This window comes from Hyaena hyaena, unplaced genomic scaffold (genome assembly GCF_003009895.1).
Source record: "Hyaena hyaena isolate Hyena2069 unplaced genomic scaffold, ASM300989v1 scaffold_203, whole genome shotgun sequence".
In the NCBI taxonomy this organism is placed as follows: Eukaryota; Metazoa; Chordata; class Mammalia; order Carnivora; family Hyaenidae; genus Hyaena; species Hyaena hyaena.
This window is the reverse complement of record NW_024080835.1, coordinates 1,008,714-1,021,149: the sequence shown is the minus strand read 5'-3', so window position 1 is coordinate 1,021,149 and position 12,436 is coordinate 1,008,714. Positions and strand designations below refer to the sequence as shown.

Below are 12,436 nucleotides of genomic sequence, written 5' to 3'. Positions count from 1 at the left end.
ACACCAGGACAACTTATTTAAAGAAGCACATCTGAATCTATTAAGTCGTCCTTATGCTGCTCTTCTTAACACATTTCCCTTCTGTACCATGAACAACTTGTGAGAAGAATATAAAATTCATAAGAAATGAAAAAATTGGTCATTGTCTTTTGAAATAAAATCACCACTTTTAGTGGTCATAGCAGCTGTTCTATTTTCAAAGACAAGAAGAAGAAGAGAGAGAAATGCTGGCCCAGCAGAAAAATGAGTGTGGAAAGTAAAAGGATGGAGAAGCACTTTCCATGATTAGAAAGGTCCCTGGAGCTTTCTATGCCAGGAGCATCAGTTCAGCCAGTGCTATGGTCCTTCCGCTAACATCATGCTTGAGGCAGCAGGGCATACAGTGAGACCCCAGCTGAAGACCTGTGACTTACAGTCAATTCTGCCACTCTTCAGGGGAAAACCTTGGACCAACCAGATGGTCTTGCTGATCCTTTGTTCACTTCTCTATAAAACCAGGGTAAGAAGATTGCCTTGTGTGACAAGAGAATAAGATTAAAGCCCTGTGAAAATTAGAAAGTGTTATACAAATAATCATAATAGAAAATCTAGAAAGGTGAGGGGGAAGTTGAGGTGGCCCAAAGCTAGCCTATATGGGGACTTTGTGCAAATTAGAAGAAAAAACAAAACAAAACAAAAAAGCCCTCTTTGGTGGACACAGCCCAGCCCCCGGACTCAGAGCTGAGTTAGTGGAATTTGGGCTAGATTGTAGTACTACCTTATCCTCTCAGTTGCCTATGAACTATTTTCAAAACTCATGTGGCAGACCGAGTAGTCAGGGCCATTTGTTGAAGACCTCAAGTCAAGGGGGTCTCAAGTTCTGACTTCCACTCAGTAAAAATATGTGCAAAGAATTAGGATGAAGTACCACAATGATGATTCTAAGTAATATTCATCTTGCCAAGTCCAGATCCAAGGGGTGAGTGGTCTCACAGTCTCAAGGTGCTTGGGCCTCCCTGAGACTTTTGTAGAGCCTAATTATTTAATAATCTTAACAAAATCTAGTGACATTTGGCTTCAGTAAAGGTTTTTGGTTAAGTGGCTGCCTCAGCAATATTTAGATGTAGAACATATAAAATAATAATTGCATGTAGACACAAATCCAATACGTGGTCTTCACCCTTGGACCAGCATCTCATTTTATCCTATTTGAAACCAGACTCAATACTGGACTCAGGACTTTGTTTCAGCCTTGACACTGAACTCACTACTCTTTGTTAATGGCTCATTTTATCCCTGTCATGCTGGCCTTCTTTCCTTCTGTTAAATACATCCAAGTTCATCCTACCCCTGGACATTGTGCTTGCTGTTCCCTTTACCTAGAATGCTGTTCTCTCAGATTTCTGCATGGTTCAGTTCCTTGAGCTCAAATGATTTCTCTCATCAGGGAGGCATCTGAAATAATTACGTTGCTTCTAAGCTGCATTTTTTTTTTACTTCAGCATTTTAACGTCTCTTAACCTGAGATGCATTTAACAATTGCTAGTGTCTTATGACTGTGATTAACCAGGCAGCAGATATGGCTGCTGCCCCTCTTCACAATTTAGTCAACCATTCAGGGACACTAGATATTGACACCTACAAATCTAAGAGAGAAAACTCAAATTATATTTTAAAGATAATGAAGACTTTTTTAAGACTTTATTTTTTAGAGCAATTTTAGGTTAGCAGCAAAATTGAAAGGAAAGTACAGAGACTTCCCACAGACTCCCTGCCCCTGCAGGTGCATAGCCTTCCCCATTATCAGTATACCTTACCATCATGGTACATTTGCAGCAATACAGTGTGTTTGAAAACGGTGAGGCAAATGCCAGCTTCCCTCCCCAAATATAAGAAAACACAATTCATTCTCTGGAGAGATTCTCCTTTGATGGAAGCCCACCTCAGGTCTAACTGTGTAACCATATTTTTATACAATGTTAATTCATGTATGTATTTTAAGCTTCAAATTTGTTTTAAAAAATTATGTACCATAGATATTTATGAGAAATATTCGTCTTTCCCAAGAAGACTTTATCAAGAGTATGACAGAAGAATTGAGATATTTATCTTCCAATTATTTGCTTTCCAAAGGCTAAGTGGATTTATTGTTCTGTTCATCTTAAAAATGAAAAAGTAGTAGAACAATAAATAAAAAATTCAGTGACAACTGACAGCATATATATCTTAGGAGCTGAAACTTGTATTCTTTTGAGGATTCAAACTTTATCACTATTCACTAACCAAAATTATTTCAAATAGCTGATCTTTCTCAAGTGGAGCCCATAACCAAGTTTGTAAAGTATTTACTTCCACAATATGTATTTTACTTGGTCTATTTTGCTTACATTAAGTTAAGTAGCTAACTTCTCCATATTCATTTAAACAAAATAGTTCTGAGGCTCATAGTACTATCACCTCTTCAGTTTCCTGGAGAATCTAAGTTTAGTTCTTAAAAAGGTAGCAAAACAGTGCTTAGCAAGCATATCCTTTTTAAAATTCAGAATTCAGTTTGGGTTTCTGTTTTATGTTGTTTTTATTGCTTATAACCTCCCAGGGAGAAACTATGTGTCTCACAGTCATTTTTTTTTTAACATTTATTTTTGAGAGAGAGAGAAGGGGACAGAGGATTCGAGTGGGCTCCATGCTGACAATAGAGAGTCTGATGTGGAGCTTGAACTCACAAACTGCAAGATCATGACCTGAGCCGAAGCGTGATGCTTCACCAGCTGAGCCACCCAAGCACCCCTGTGTGTCTCATAGTCTTGATTTTGTTTCAGAAAGTAATGTTGAAGACGGAGGAAAAAAGATCTCCTAGTTCTTATTCATTCTTCTGGTTTTCGAACCAGTTTTTCTTCATCCCGACTTTTCATAGGTGAATGTTGTGTGTAAAATATACATGTCTAATGTTCATGAAAATAGAAATATGGATTTCATACCTGTTTTGTCTGTTTGACTCCCTATCTTCCAAGAACTGACTCTTCTTTTCACTTGTCCTGCCCCTCTTCTATCTTACCCTCAGGCTCAATCCATACAATCCATGTAATCCATTTGATTACAGGCTTAATCCATGTAATCCATTTAATTACAGTGGAGACACTTCTGTTCTAACAACTGCCCCTCCCGCCCCGCCCCCCGCCCCCCGCCCCCACTCTCTTGGCCATAGTCTTTTTTTTTTTTTTTTTTAATATTTTATTTATTTCTAGGAGAGAGAGACAGCGTGAGCCGGGGAGGGTCAGAGAGAGAGGGAGTCACAGACCGAAACAGGCTCCAGGCTCTGAGCTGGCAGTCAGCACAGAGCCCGACGCGGGGCTCGAACCCACGAACCGCGAGATCATGACCTAAGCGAAAGTCGGACGCTTAACCGACTAAGCCACCCAGGCGCCCCCTGGCCATGGTCTTAAATCTCAAAGCTGGGCCAATCAGAGTCTCTCTGAGGGCATTTGGAATGTAGACTAGAAATTCTAGGCTTATTTTGCCTAGTTTGGGGAACAAAGGAGATGGAAACTCAGGTATCAACAGATACTTTCCACCTTGTGAACCAGGAAGTAAGCTAAATCAGTGTGTAGTTAGAAAAAGGGAGATGCAGAGATTGAAGCAGAGGCCAAAGCTAGGGGGTGGGGTGGGGCTGGAGGAAGACTTCCTGGCTTGGCTGCTTCCTACTCTTGGGCCATTTGAATCAGCTCTGCGTTTTTATGATAAATCATCTTTATAAAATTTCAGCTAGAAGTAGTTTTTATTACATATAGAAGTGTTAACCAGTATGGTGTTTCCACATGAAACTTTGGGGAATTTCTTTAATTTCTTAATTGTTTTTGTTAGACAGCTGTTGTAATAGCCACAAAAGGACTTTCCTCAGAGAACTTTTCTTCCTTTAAAAAAATGTTTATTTTTGAGAAAGAGAGAGAGCAGTGGAGGGGCAGAGAGAGCGAGGGGGACAGAGGATCTGAAGCTGTCAGCATAGAGCAAGATGCAAGTCTGGAACTCACAAACTGTGAGATCATGGCCTGAGCTGAAGTCAGACACTCAACCGACTGAACCACCCAAGCGCCCCTTTATTCCTTTTTTTAATCGTAGATTTACATGTTTAGCATCTTAATCTTTCTTATTTCCTTGACAGAATCAATGTCATATGTCTCTGTCTGAGGGGAGTGCAAAGGGTTGCAAGAAAGTTTGAAAAGGCTAGGATGATATGGTCCATATAGGTTCTCTAAGTAAAGCTCCCTTCAGTGACTAAACTCTCAAAGAGGAGAAAGAAACATCTGGGGATAGAATCCAAATTTAGCAAGACACAGACAGGAAAGTTCAAAGTAAAAGAACATCCAGTTTAATAGTGGGATGAAGGTAAGAAGGAGCAATCAAGTTTCAAAACGTAAGCCTGCCATTTTCTTGCCAATTTTTCATTAGAAAAAACATTGAAACAAGTGAATACTAGTGTTATAATGTTCTAATATAAAGTTATCATCAAGGTTTAGATAGAAAGTTAAATGCTAAAAAGTTATCCAAAGCAACATTGTTTTTTAAAAGTTTAGGAAAACTACTTTGACATACAAATTAAGAAACAGAAAAGATGGAGATAAAATTCTACAAAAGTTCAGGGAATGGAGAATAACATCTCTATAGATGAGAAAACTAGCCCAGAAGACATTCTTGTAAACCAGATTAAAAACTATAATACCTCAAATCAAGTTAGAACACAAAGAAATAATATAACAAATGAAAGAACAAATAAGTTTTATTTGAGGCGATACATCTCAGAAAAGAATTAAAATAAAATTATTAAGAAATGAACAAAATGAAAAGACAGCCTACCGAATGGGAGAGTATATTTGCAAATATGCAATATTGGATATATCCAATAAGGGGTTAATATCCAAACTGTACAAAAAACTCATAAGACTTAACATTTAAAAAATCTGGTTTAAAAATGGGCAGAGGGGGGTGCCTGGGTGGCTTAGTCGGTTAAGTGTCCGACTTTCACTTAGGTCATGATCTTGCAGTTCGTGGGTTCGAGCCCCGCATCAGGCTCTGTGCTGACTGCCAGCTCAGAGCCTGGAGCCTGTTTCAGAGTCTGTATCTCCCTCTCTCTCTGACCCTCCCCTGCTCATGCTGTCTCTCTCTCTCTCCTAGAAATAAATAAAATTAAAATATATATATATATATATACACACATATATATATATAAATGGGCAGAAGGCCTGAATAGACATTTATCCAAAGAAAGCATACAGATGGTGAACAGACACATAAAAAATGCTCAACATCACTAATCATCATGGAAATGCAAATCAAACCACAATGAGATATTACCTCACACAAGTCAGATGACTAATATCAAAAAGACAAGAACTAACAAGTATTGGTAAGGATGTAGAGAAAAAGGAACCCTTGTGCACACTGTTAGTGGGAATGTAAATTGGTGCAGCCACTGTGGAAAAGAGTATGGATTTTTCTCAAAAATATTAAAACGAGAAATACCACATAACCCAGTTATTCCACTGCTGGGTATTTACCCAAAAATACCAAAACCCTAGTTCAAAAAAGTGTGTGCGTGCATACATTTATTGACACATTATAAACAATAGTCAGATACAGAAGATTTGGAAACAACGTAAGTGTCCATCAATGGATGAATGCATAAAGATGTGATATATGTATACAATGGAATATTACTCAGCCATAAAAAAAAGAATGAAATCTTGCCATTTGCAACCACATAGAAGGGCCTAGCACATATGCTGAGTAAATAAGTCAGGCAGAGAAAGACAAATACCACATGATTTCACTTACATGTGGAATGTAAAACAAACAAACAAACAAAAACAAATAAACAAAAAACCAAAACAGAAACAGACTCGAATACAGAGGACAAATTGGTAGTAGCTATAGGGGGGAGAGAGAGGGCAAAATAAGTGAAGCATGTTAAGAGGTACAAACTCCAGTTATAAAATAAACAAGGAATGAAAAGTGTAACATAGGGAGTGTAGTCAAAAATATAGTCAAATATATTATTATAGTCAATAATATTGTGGTGACAAATGGTTAATTACAGTTATTGTGGTAAGCATTATATAATATATAGAATTATCTAATAACTATGTTGTACACCTGAAGCTAATACAACATTGGATATCAATTATACTTCAGTTAAATTTTAATCTAAGCTTTAAAAAATATGTTCTGAAAAACAATATATACACAATGCCAAATATAAAAAAACTAGAGATTACCAAGATGTATTGTTATTTACTATCAAATTAATGCATTTTTGTATAGACCTTATTATACAGCTTTTTCTGTATCCTCTATTGAATATCCTCTATTTGGGGCACCTGGGTGGCTCAGTCGATTAAGTGTCTGACTCTTGGTTTTGGCTCAGGTCATGATCTCCTGGGTTTCATGAGTTCAAGCCCTGCTGTCAGCACAGAGCCTGCTTGGGATTCTCTCTCTCTCCCCTTCTCTCTCTGTCCCTCCCCTGCTCACACTGTCTCTGTCTCTCTCAAAATAAGTAAACTTTAAAAATTATAATTAAAAAATATCCTCTATTTAATTAAAGAACATCTTGAGATTGTAAAGCAAACTGAGAACTGTTGCAAATGGTGCTTTTTTAAACCAATCTTTGTTAACCATTTGATATTTTGTAACTAAAACAAGATACAGAAATAAGCTGGATGATAAGGTTGATAGACTGCTGCTGTTTTCCATAGCTCCCTGTTTAAAACTTTTAAGTTCGCTAATTTTATATTCACCTTTGTTTTTATTGACTTTATACTAGGTAAGTATCATAAATTTGAGTTTATAAAACAAATGTCTATCAATAAAATACCACTTTTATCACTTTCATACGTTAAAATAGAAACAAAGAACTGAAACAAAATCAAAAGTAGAAAAAGAATACAAAATAATGCCTCAATGGAAGATGAAAAGAAGGGAAATTTTTAGAAATCACAAAGAAAGAGATGAAACGGAGTCAAAAAACAGGGCACCTGGGTGGCTCTGTCAGTTAAGCTTCTGACTCTTGTATTCAGATCAGGTCCTGATCTCATGGGTTCATGGGATTGAGCCCTCCTTTAGGCTCTGGGCTGACAGTGCGGAGCCTGCCTGGGATTCTCTCTGTCCCTCTCTCTCTGCCCCTTCCCCACTTATGCATGGCAGCACACACACACTCTCTCAATAAAATACATAAACTTAAAAAAATAGAAACAATAAGACAGGCAGAGGAGGTCAACGTAATTAGTAATATCTGAAGAAAATCCTGACAAAGAATGAAAACCTGAAATCTGTAATTTGAGAAAGTGAAATGAGAATTAAAATGAAATATTGAGAGGGCACTCAGTTTATCTGATAAAGGTGACCCACAATGACCATCACTGAGATATAGTCTAGTGAAATTATTGGACTTTAGAGGGATAGAAATAAAAAATCCTTTAGGCACTTAGAGAAATAGCCCATCATTTATACAGGGAAGAAAGTAATACTGTCTTTACAGTTTTCAACACCAACACTTTATTGTTTAAAAAAGTAAGTAATGTGTTTAAGATATTCAAAGCAGGAAAATATGAGGCAAGAATTTTATAGGGGTGCCTGGGTGGCTCATTCGGTTAAGTGTCTGACTTCGGCTCAGGTCATGATTTCACGGTTCGTGGGTATGGGCCCCGGGTTGGGCTCTGTGCTGACAGCTAGCTCAGAGCCTGGAGCCTGTTTGAGATTCTGTATCTCCCTCTCTCTCTGACCCTCCCCTGCTTACGCTTCTCTCTCTCTCAAAAATAAATAAAACATTAAAAATTTAAAAAAAAAAAAGAATTTTATATCCATACAAGCTGTCACCAACGTAAGAACTCAGGGAATAGTATTCTCTATGAAATTACTGGAGAAGGGGGGCGCCTGGGTGGCTTAGTCGGTTGAGCATCCGACTTTCGCTTAGGTCATGATCTCGCGGTTCGTGGGTTCGGGCCCCGCGTCAGGCTCTGTGCTGACTGCCCGCTCAGAGCCTGGAGCCTGTTTCAGTCTGTGACTCCCTCTCTCTCTGACCCTCCCCTGCTCACGCTGTCTCTCTCTCTCTCCTAGAAATAAATAAAAAACGTTAAAAAAATTTAAGGAAAAAAAAAGAAATTACTGGAGAAGGGGATTAAAATAAGCAAAATATTTCAAGTGACATTGATAAAATGACATGATGAACATATAACTTCTGTGTAGAACTAAAACTAAATGAGAGCTATAAGGAAGAGAATATGGTATGTAATGGCTGAATGGTCTGACAATGGAGATACAGTGCAATTGTAAAAAGAAGTGGGTGAGAATATGGAGAGCATATGCAACTTTGTAACTCTTTCTAGTCATCACATTGGTGGTATTGTTACTGGCTCTTACTGACTAGAGATGGGATAACTTGCGTATCACTAAGACCAATAAGAACAAAACACATCAAATGTATTTAAATTCATGATTTCATCCTGATCCAAAAAATTAATTGGTCATTACTGAAGGATGCTGGGAAACCAACTCTTTATTTTGAAAATTGGTAAATAAGAGAAAACAATCAAGCATTCATCCTGCCTTTCCTGTATAAACTGTAACACTAGTTAATCAAATAGTAGGTGATGTGCATTTTCTCTTTATGGGAGTCCATCAGGTGGCTGAAGAAAAAAGAATAGAATTTGAATATGAACATTTTTCTTGACAGCCCCTAATGAATTATTAAATCTAAACATTGAGCATCAGTGCCTGCTAGCATCACAAAAAGACAGACAAACAGGTATTTTGTGCCTGGAAAAAAAACCACAATGCCACTTATAAAGTAGTTTGTCCCCGCCAAATTAGTAACAGTAACCAAACCTTATTGTGACTCAGTCTGGAAAGGTCCTTTCTATTGTGGCCTGCAATCCAAGTTATGACCACTCTATTTTGAAGCTTGAAAAGGCAAGCTGCTTCTATGCCCCAGACTAAAGTTGTTTTAAATATTTGGTGACTGTAATAAAAGCAGAACACCTTACTGTGTTCTCCTAAGAATCTGTAACTAGAAAATAGGAGCAAACTCACTAGCAAAGAATAGATTTTAGAAGTTTTATCTTCCAAATGGTCTGGAGCTAGCTATGTGGAGAGGGGGAGTGGAGAATAAAGAGGATAGTAAGTAAATGATAACCACACACGTAAAAATATATATCTGGGTAAAGTCTGGTTATGGTTCTCACAATAGACCATGAATATACTGAATTCTGGGGAACCACATTGCCAACAAATTTCTAAATCTCTACAAAGCAATAGCTTATGAATTTCAATCAATTATCCAAGACCCCAAATCTGTAACTGGCATGAATTCAGATGCAAAATCTGTATAACCCCTCAAAAGGCAGCCTCCCAAATCATACCTTGAATGAAATCTTGGAAGAAAACAAACCAGAAAAATCTTCCTTACGTAATTTATTAAAATTTTTCATTGAGGTATTTGTTCTATCTTAAATTTATTTTGGTAAATTTCTCTACTAATTCCTAAAATGCTACCTTTATAGTACTTTATAGTACTTTATAGTACTTTAAATTCTCATACATATTGGTATCTATTTCTGGATTCCATTCTGTTTCATTGATCTACTTATTTATGTAGCACTACTAAATTTTGAAAAAGATACTATAAGGAATGTTGTATTATTGCATGAAATATAAGGAACTACTGAAAACCTACACCTCTGAAACGTCAGAAACCAGAAAGCTTCAAGAAATAGATCTTTTTAAAAGAATTCTGCCATTAAGTGACTTAGGTCTAATAACAATTCATGTTCTGGGTGACTTTTAGTCCAAAATTTCAAATTCCTTAGAAGATTTGATTGGATCAGTTTAGGCTGGGTATCAATCCCAGAATAAATTATCTATTCTTGGGGGAACACATTTGTGAATTATAGATATGATTGATGACTGCTCAACCTTATGTATCAAGGGAAGTTTCCAAAGAAACATAAAGTATTGTAAACTGAACAGTACTTTGAAAACTGTCTTCTCCACTATACCCATTAACCCATCTCATACATCTGAAGCTCTCCTATCTCTCTGAATTATGCAATACCCCCACCCAGAATTGCAGCCACCCATTTCCAATAGAAGACGATACAAACTCATGTCCCTTTGTTGATCTAGAGGTAATGCCATAGGATCATACACCTGTAAGCCAAGGATCTCCTAGAGTAGGCCTACTCTTCCGGATCTGTCAGATATCCTTATATACTCCACAGACCATGAATTAGCTGGGATATTTTAATCATCACTAGCACATGTTAAATAACAGTGGTTTTTAAACTGGGGCGCAAGTACATTTAGAGGTAAATAAAACCTTCCAAGGAGTACTCACTCCAGCATGAAAAGTTCTGAGAGAATTCATGTCCAGAGCCTCAGCTTTAATATGAAGTCTTTCTTGTAATTGGTTTGCCTAAGATATGTTTGAGTTAGAGGACTTTTGCCTCTCTCTGCTTTCCTGTCTTCCCTTTTACAGTAGACTTTCCTTACTTTTCAACTATACCTTTGCCCCATCACAGATCTTATTACTATTGTGCAACTACCAGGAAGTAAAACCTCAGGAAGACCAAAAAAACAAGCTATTTTATTTTATTTTATAACATATTTTATTTTTATTTTTTAAATATAATTTATTGTCAAGTTAGCTAACATACAGTGTATACAGTGTGCTCTTGGCTTCAGGAGTAGATTCCCATGATTCACTGCTTACATACAACATCCAGTGCTCATAATACATAATACATGACATTAGAAACAGGAGAAATGACAGTTTTCATTCAATGACTTAGTCTCTTTTATCCCCTGACTCTTCTAAAAAGAATTGTTTTTCTGTGGAAGAGTCCCTTGAAAGCAAAGTAAAGACTGTTAGCAGGAAATGGAGATTTTGGCACCTTATCTCTGCTGGGTGACAAACCCATGACAAGGTTCTGTGCCCTGTCTAACTTGTACACTCAGGATGTGACAAGACCAATTTAAGAAATATCCGTGTGCTTAGAAGCAAGCTGTCTGCATTTATACCACTCGTGGTAAGCTTGGTGGTTAGTTTCATTAACTTGTGCCTTTGTGTATGTCTCAGTGGCATGTTTTTCAAATATTCATGAAAAGGAAGCAAAAAAATATTTTTAATTCTAAAATGGATCAATGTTATATCTTCAAGCAAAGGAACATATACTGAGGATGAGTAGGTGTTTTATGTTTCTTGGACACCACAGAGCTCCTTAGTAAGTGTCTATGGTCAGTTTTTTGGCAGTGTTAGAATCACTAAAGGCATTCTGGGATGTTGTGGATGAAATCAATGAGAAGACTTGGGTATTTGAGCCAGAAAAGCCTACACAGAGTACAACAGCATGCAGAATTGCATTAAGGAATAATGATGCTTCAATAAATATAGAGGTAGATGTGAGGCATCCTGCCGCACTTCCTGAGTGCTGCTCTCTTAGAGCTGACCATATGGTAAAATTTCTGGGAATTAAGCTATGTGGAAACATACATTTGTGGGATCCAGAAAATAGTCTGTTACAAAATTTGAAAAATATTTTAGAAATAGATTTTCCACAGTGTGGAGGTTCCTCAGGAAACTAACAATAGAACTCCCTTATGACCCAGCAATAGCACTGCTAGGAATTTACCCAAGGGATACAGAAATGCTGAGGCATAGGAGCACATGTACCCCAATGTTCATAGCAGCACTCTCCACAATAGCTAAAACATGGAAAGAGCCTAAGTGTCCATCAACAGATGAATGGATCAAGAAGATGTGGTTTATCTATACCATGGAATACTACATGGCAATGAGAAACAATGAAATCTGGCCATGTGTAGCAACATGGATGGACCTTGAGGGTGTTATGCTGAGCGAAATAAGTCAGGCAGAGAAGGACAAATACCATATGTTTGCACGTATAGGAGGATTAGGAGGAACTTGACGGAGGACCAAGGGGGAGAAGAAGGGCGGAAATGGTGGGGGAAAGGGAGAGAGGCAAACCATGAGAGACTCTTGAATGCTGACAAAAACTGAGGACTGATGGATGTGGGGGGGAGGGGGGGATGGGCATGGAGGAGGGCACTTTGGGGATGAGCACTGAGTGTTATGTAGAAACTAATTTGACAATAAACTATTTGTAAAAAAAAAAAAAAAAAAAAAAAAAGAAATAGATTTTCCAGTTCATGGTATCCTGGAAAAATCTTGATTTTTCTACAGATTGGAGGTTTGTTATGCCTATCAACTTGATAGTGTCATTCCTAATCATGTGTGTGATAATTCCCAGTGTGGAAAGCCTTTCCATCAAGTATGCTTATTGAGTGGTTAATAGGACTACTGACTAGTAGACAGAGTATTAGCATCATTTTTGGTGAATGTCCATATTGTGGTGAGCCAGTAACCTTGGAAATGTCTGGAGGAAGACCCTGA

At 37.6% G+C, this 12,436-nt stretch overlaps 1 pseudogene; it reads left to right on the top strand.

The window, feature by feature from the left end:
* Positions 1-358: 358 nt before the first annotated feature.
* Positions 359-12,436, top strand: LOC120238290 (annotated as a pseudogene).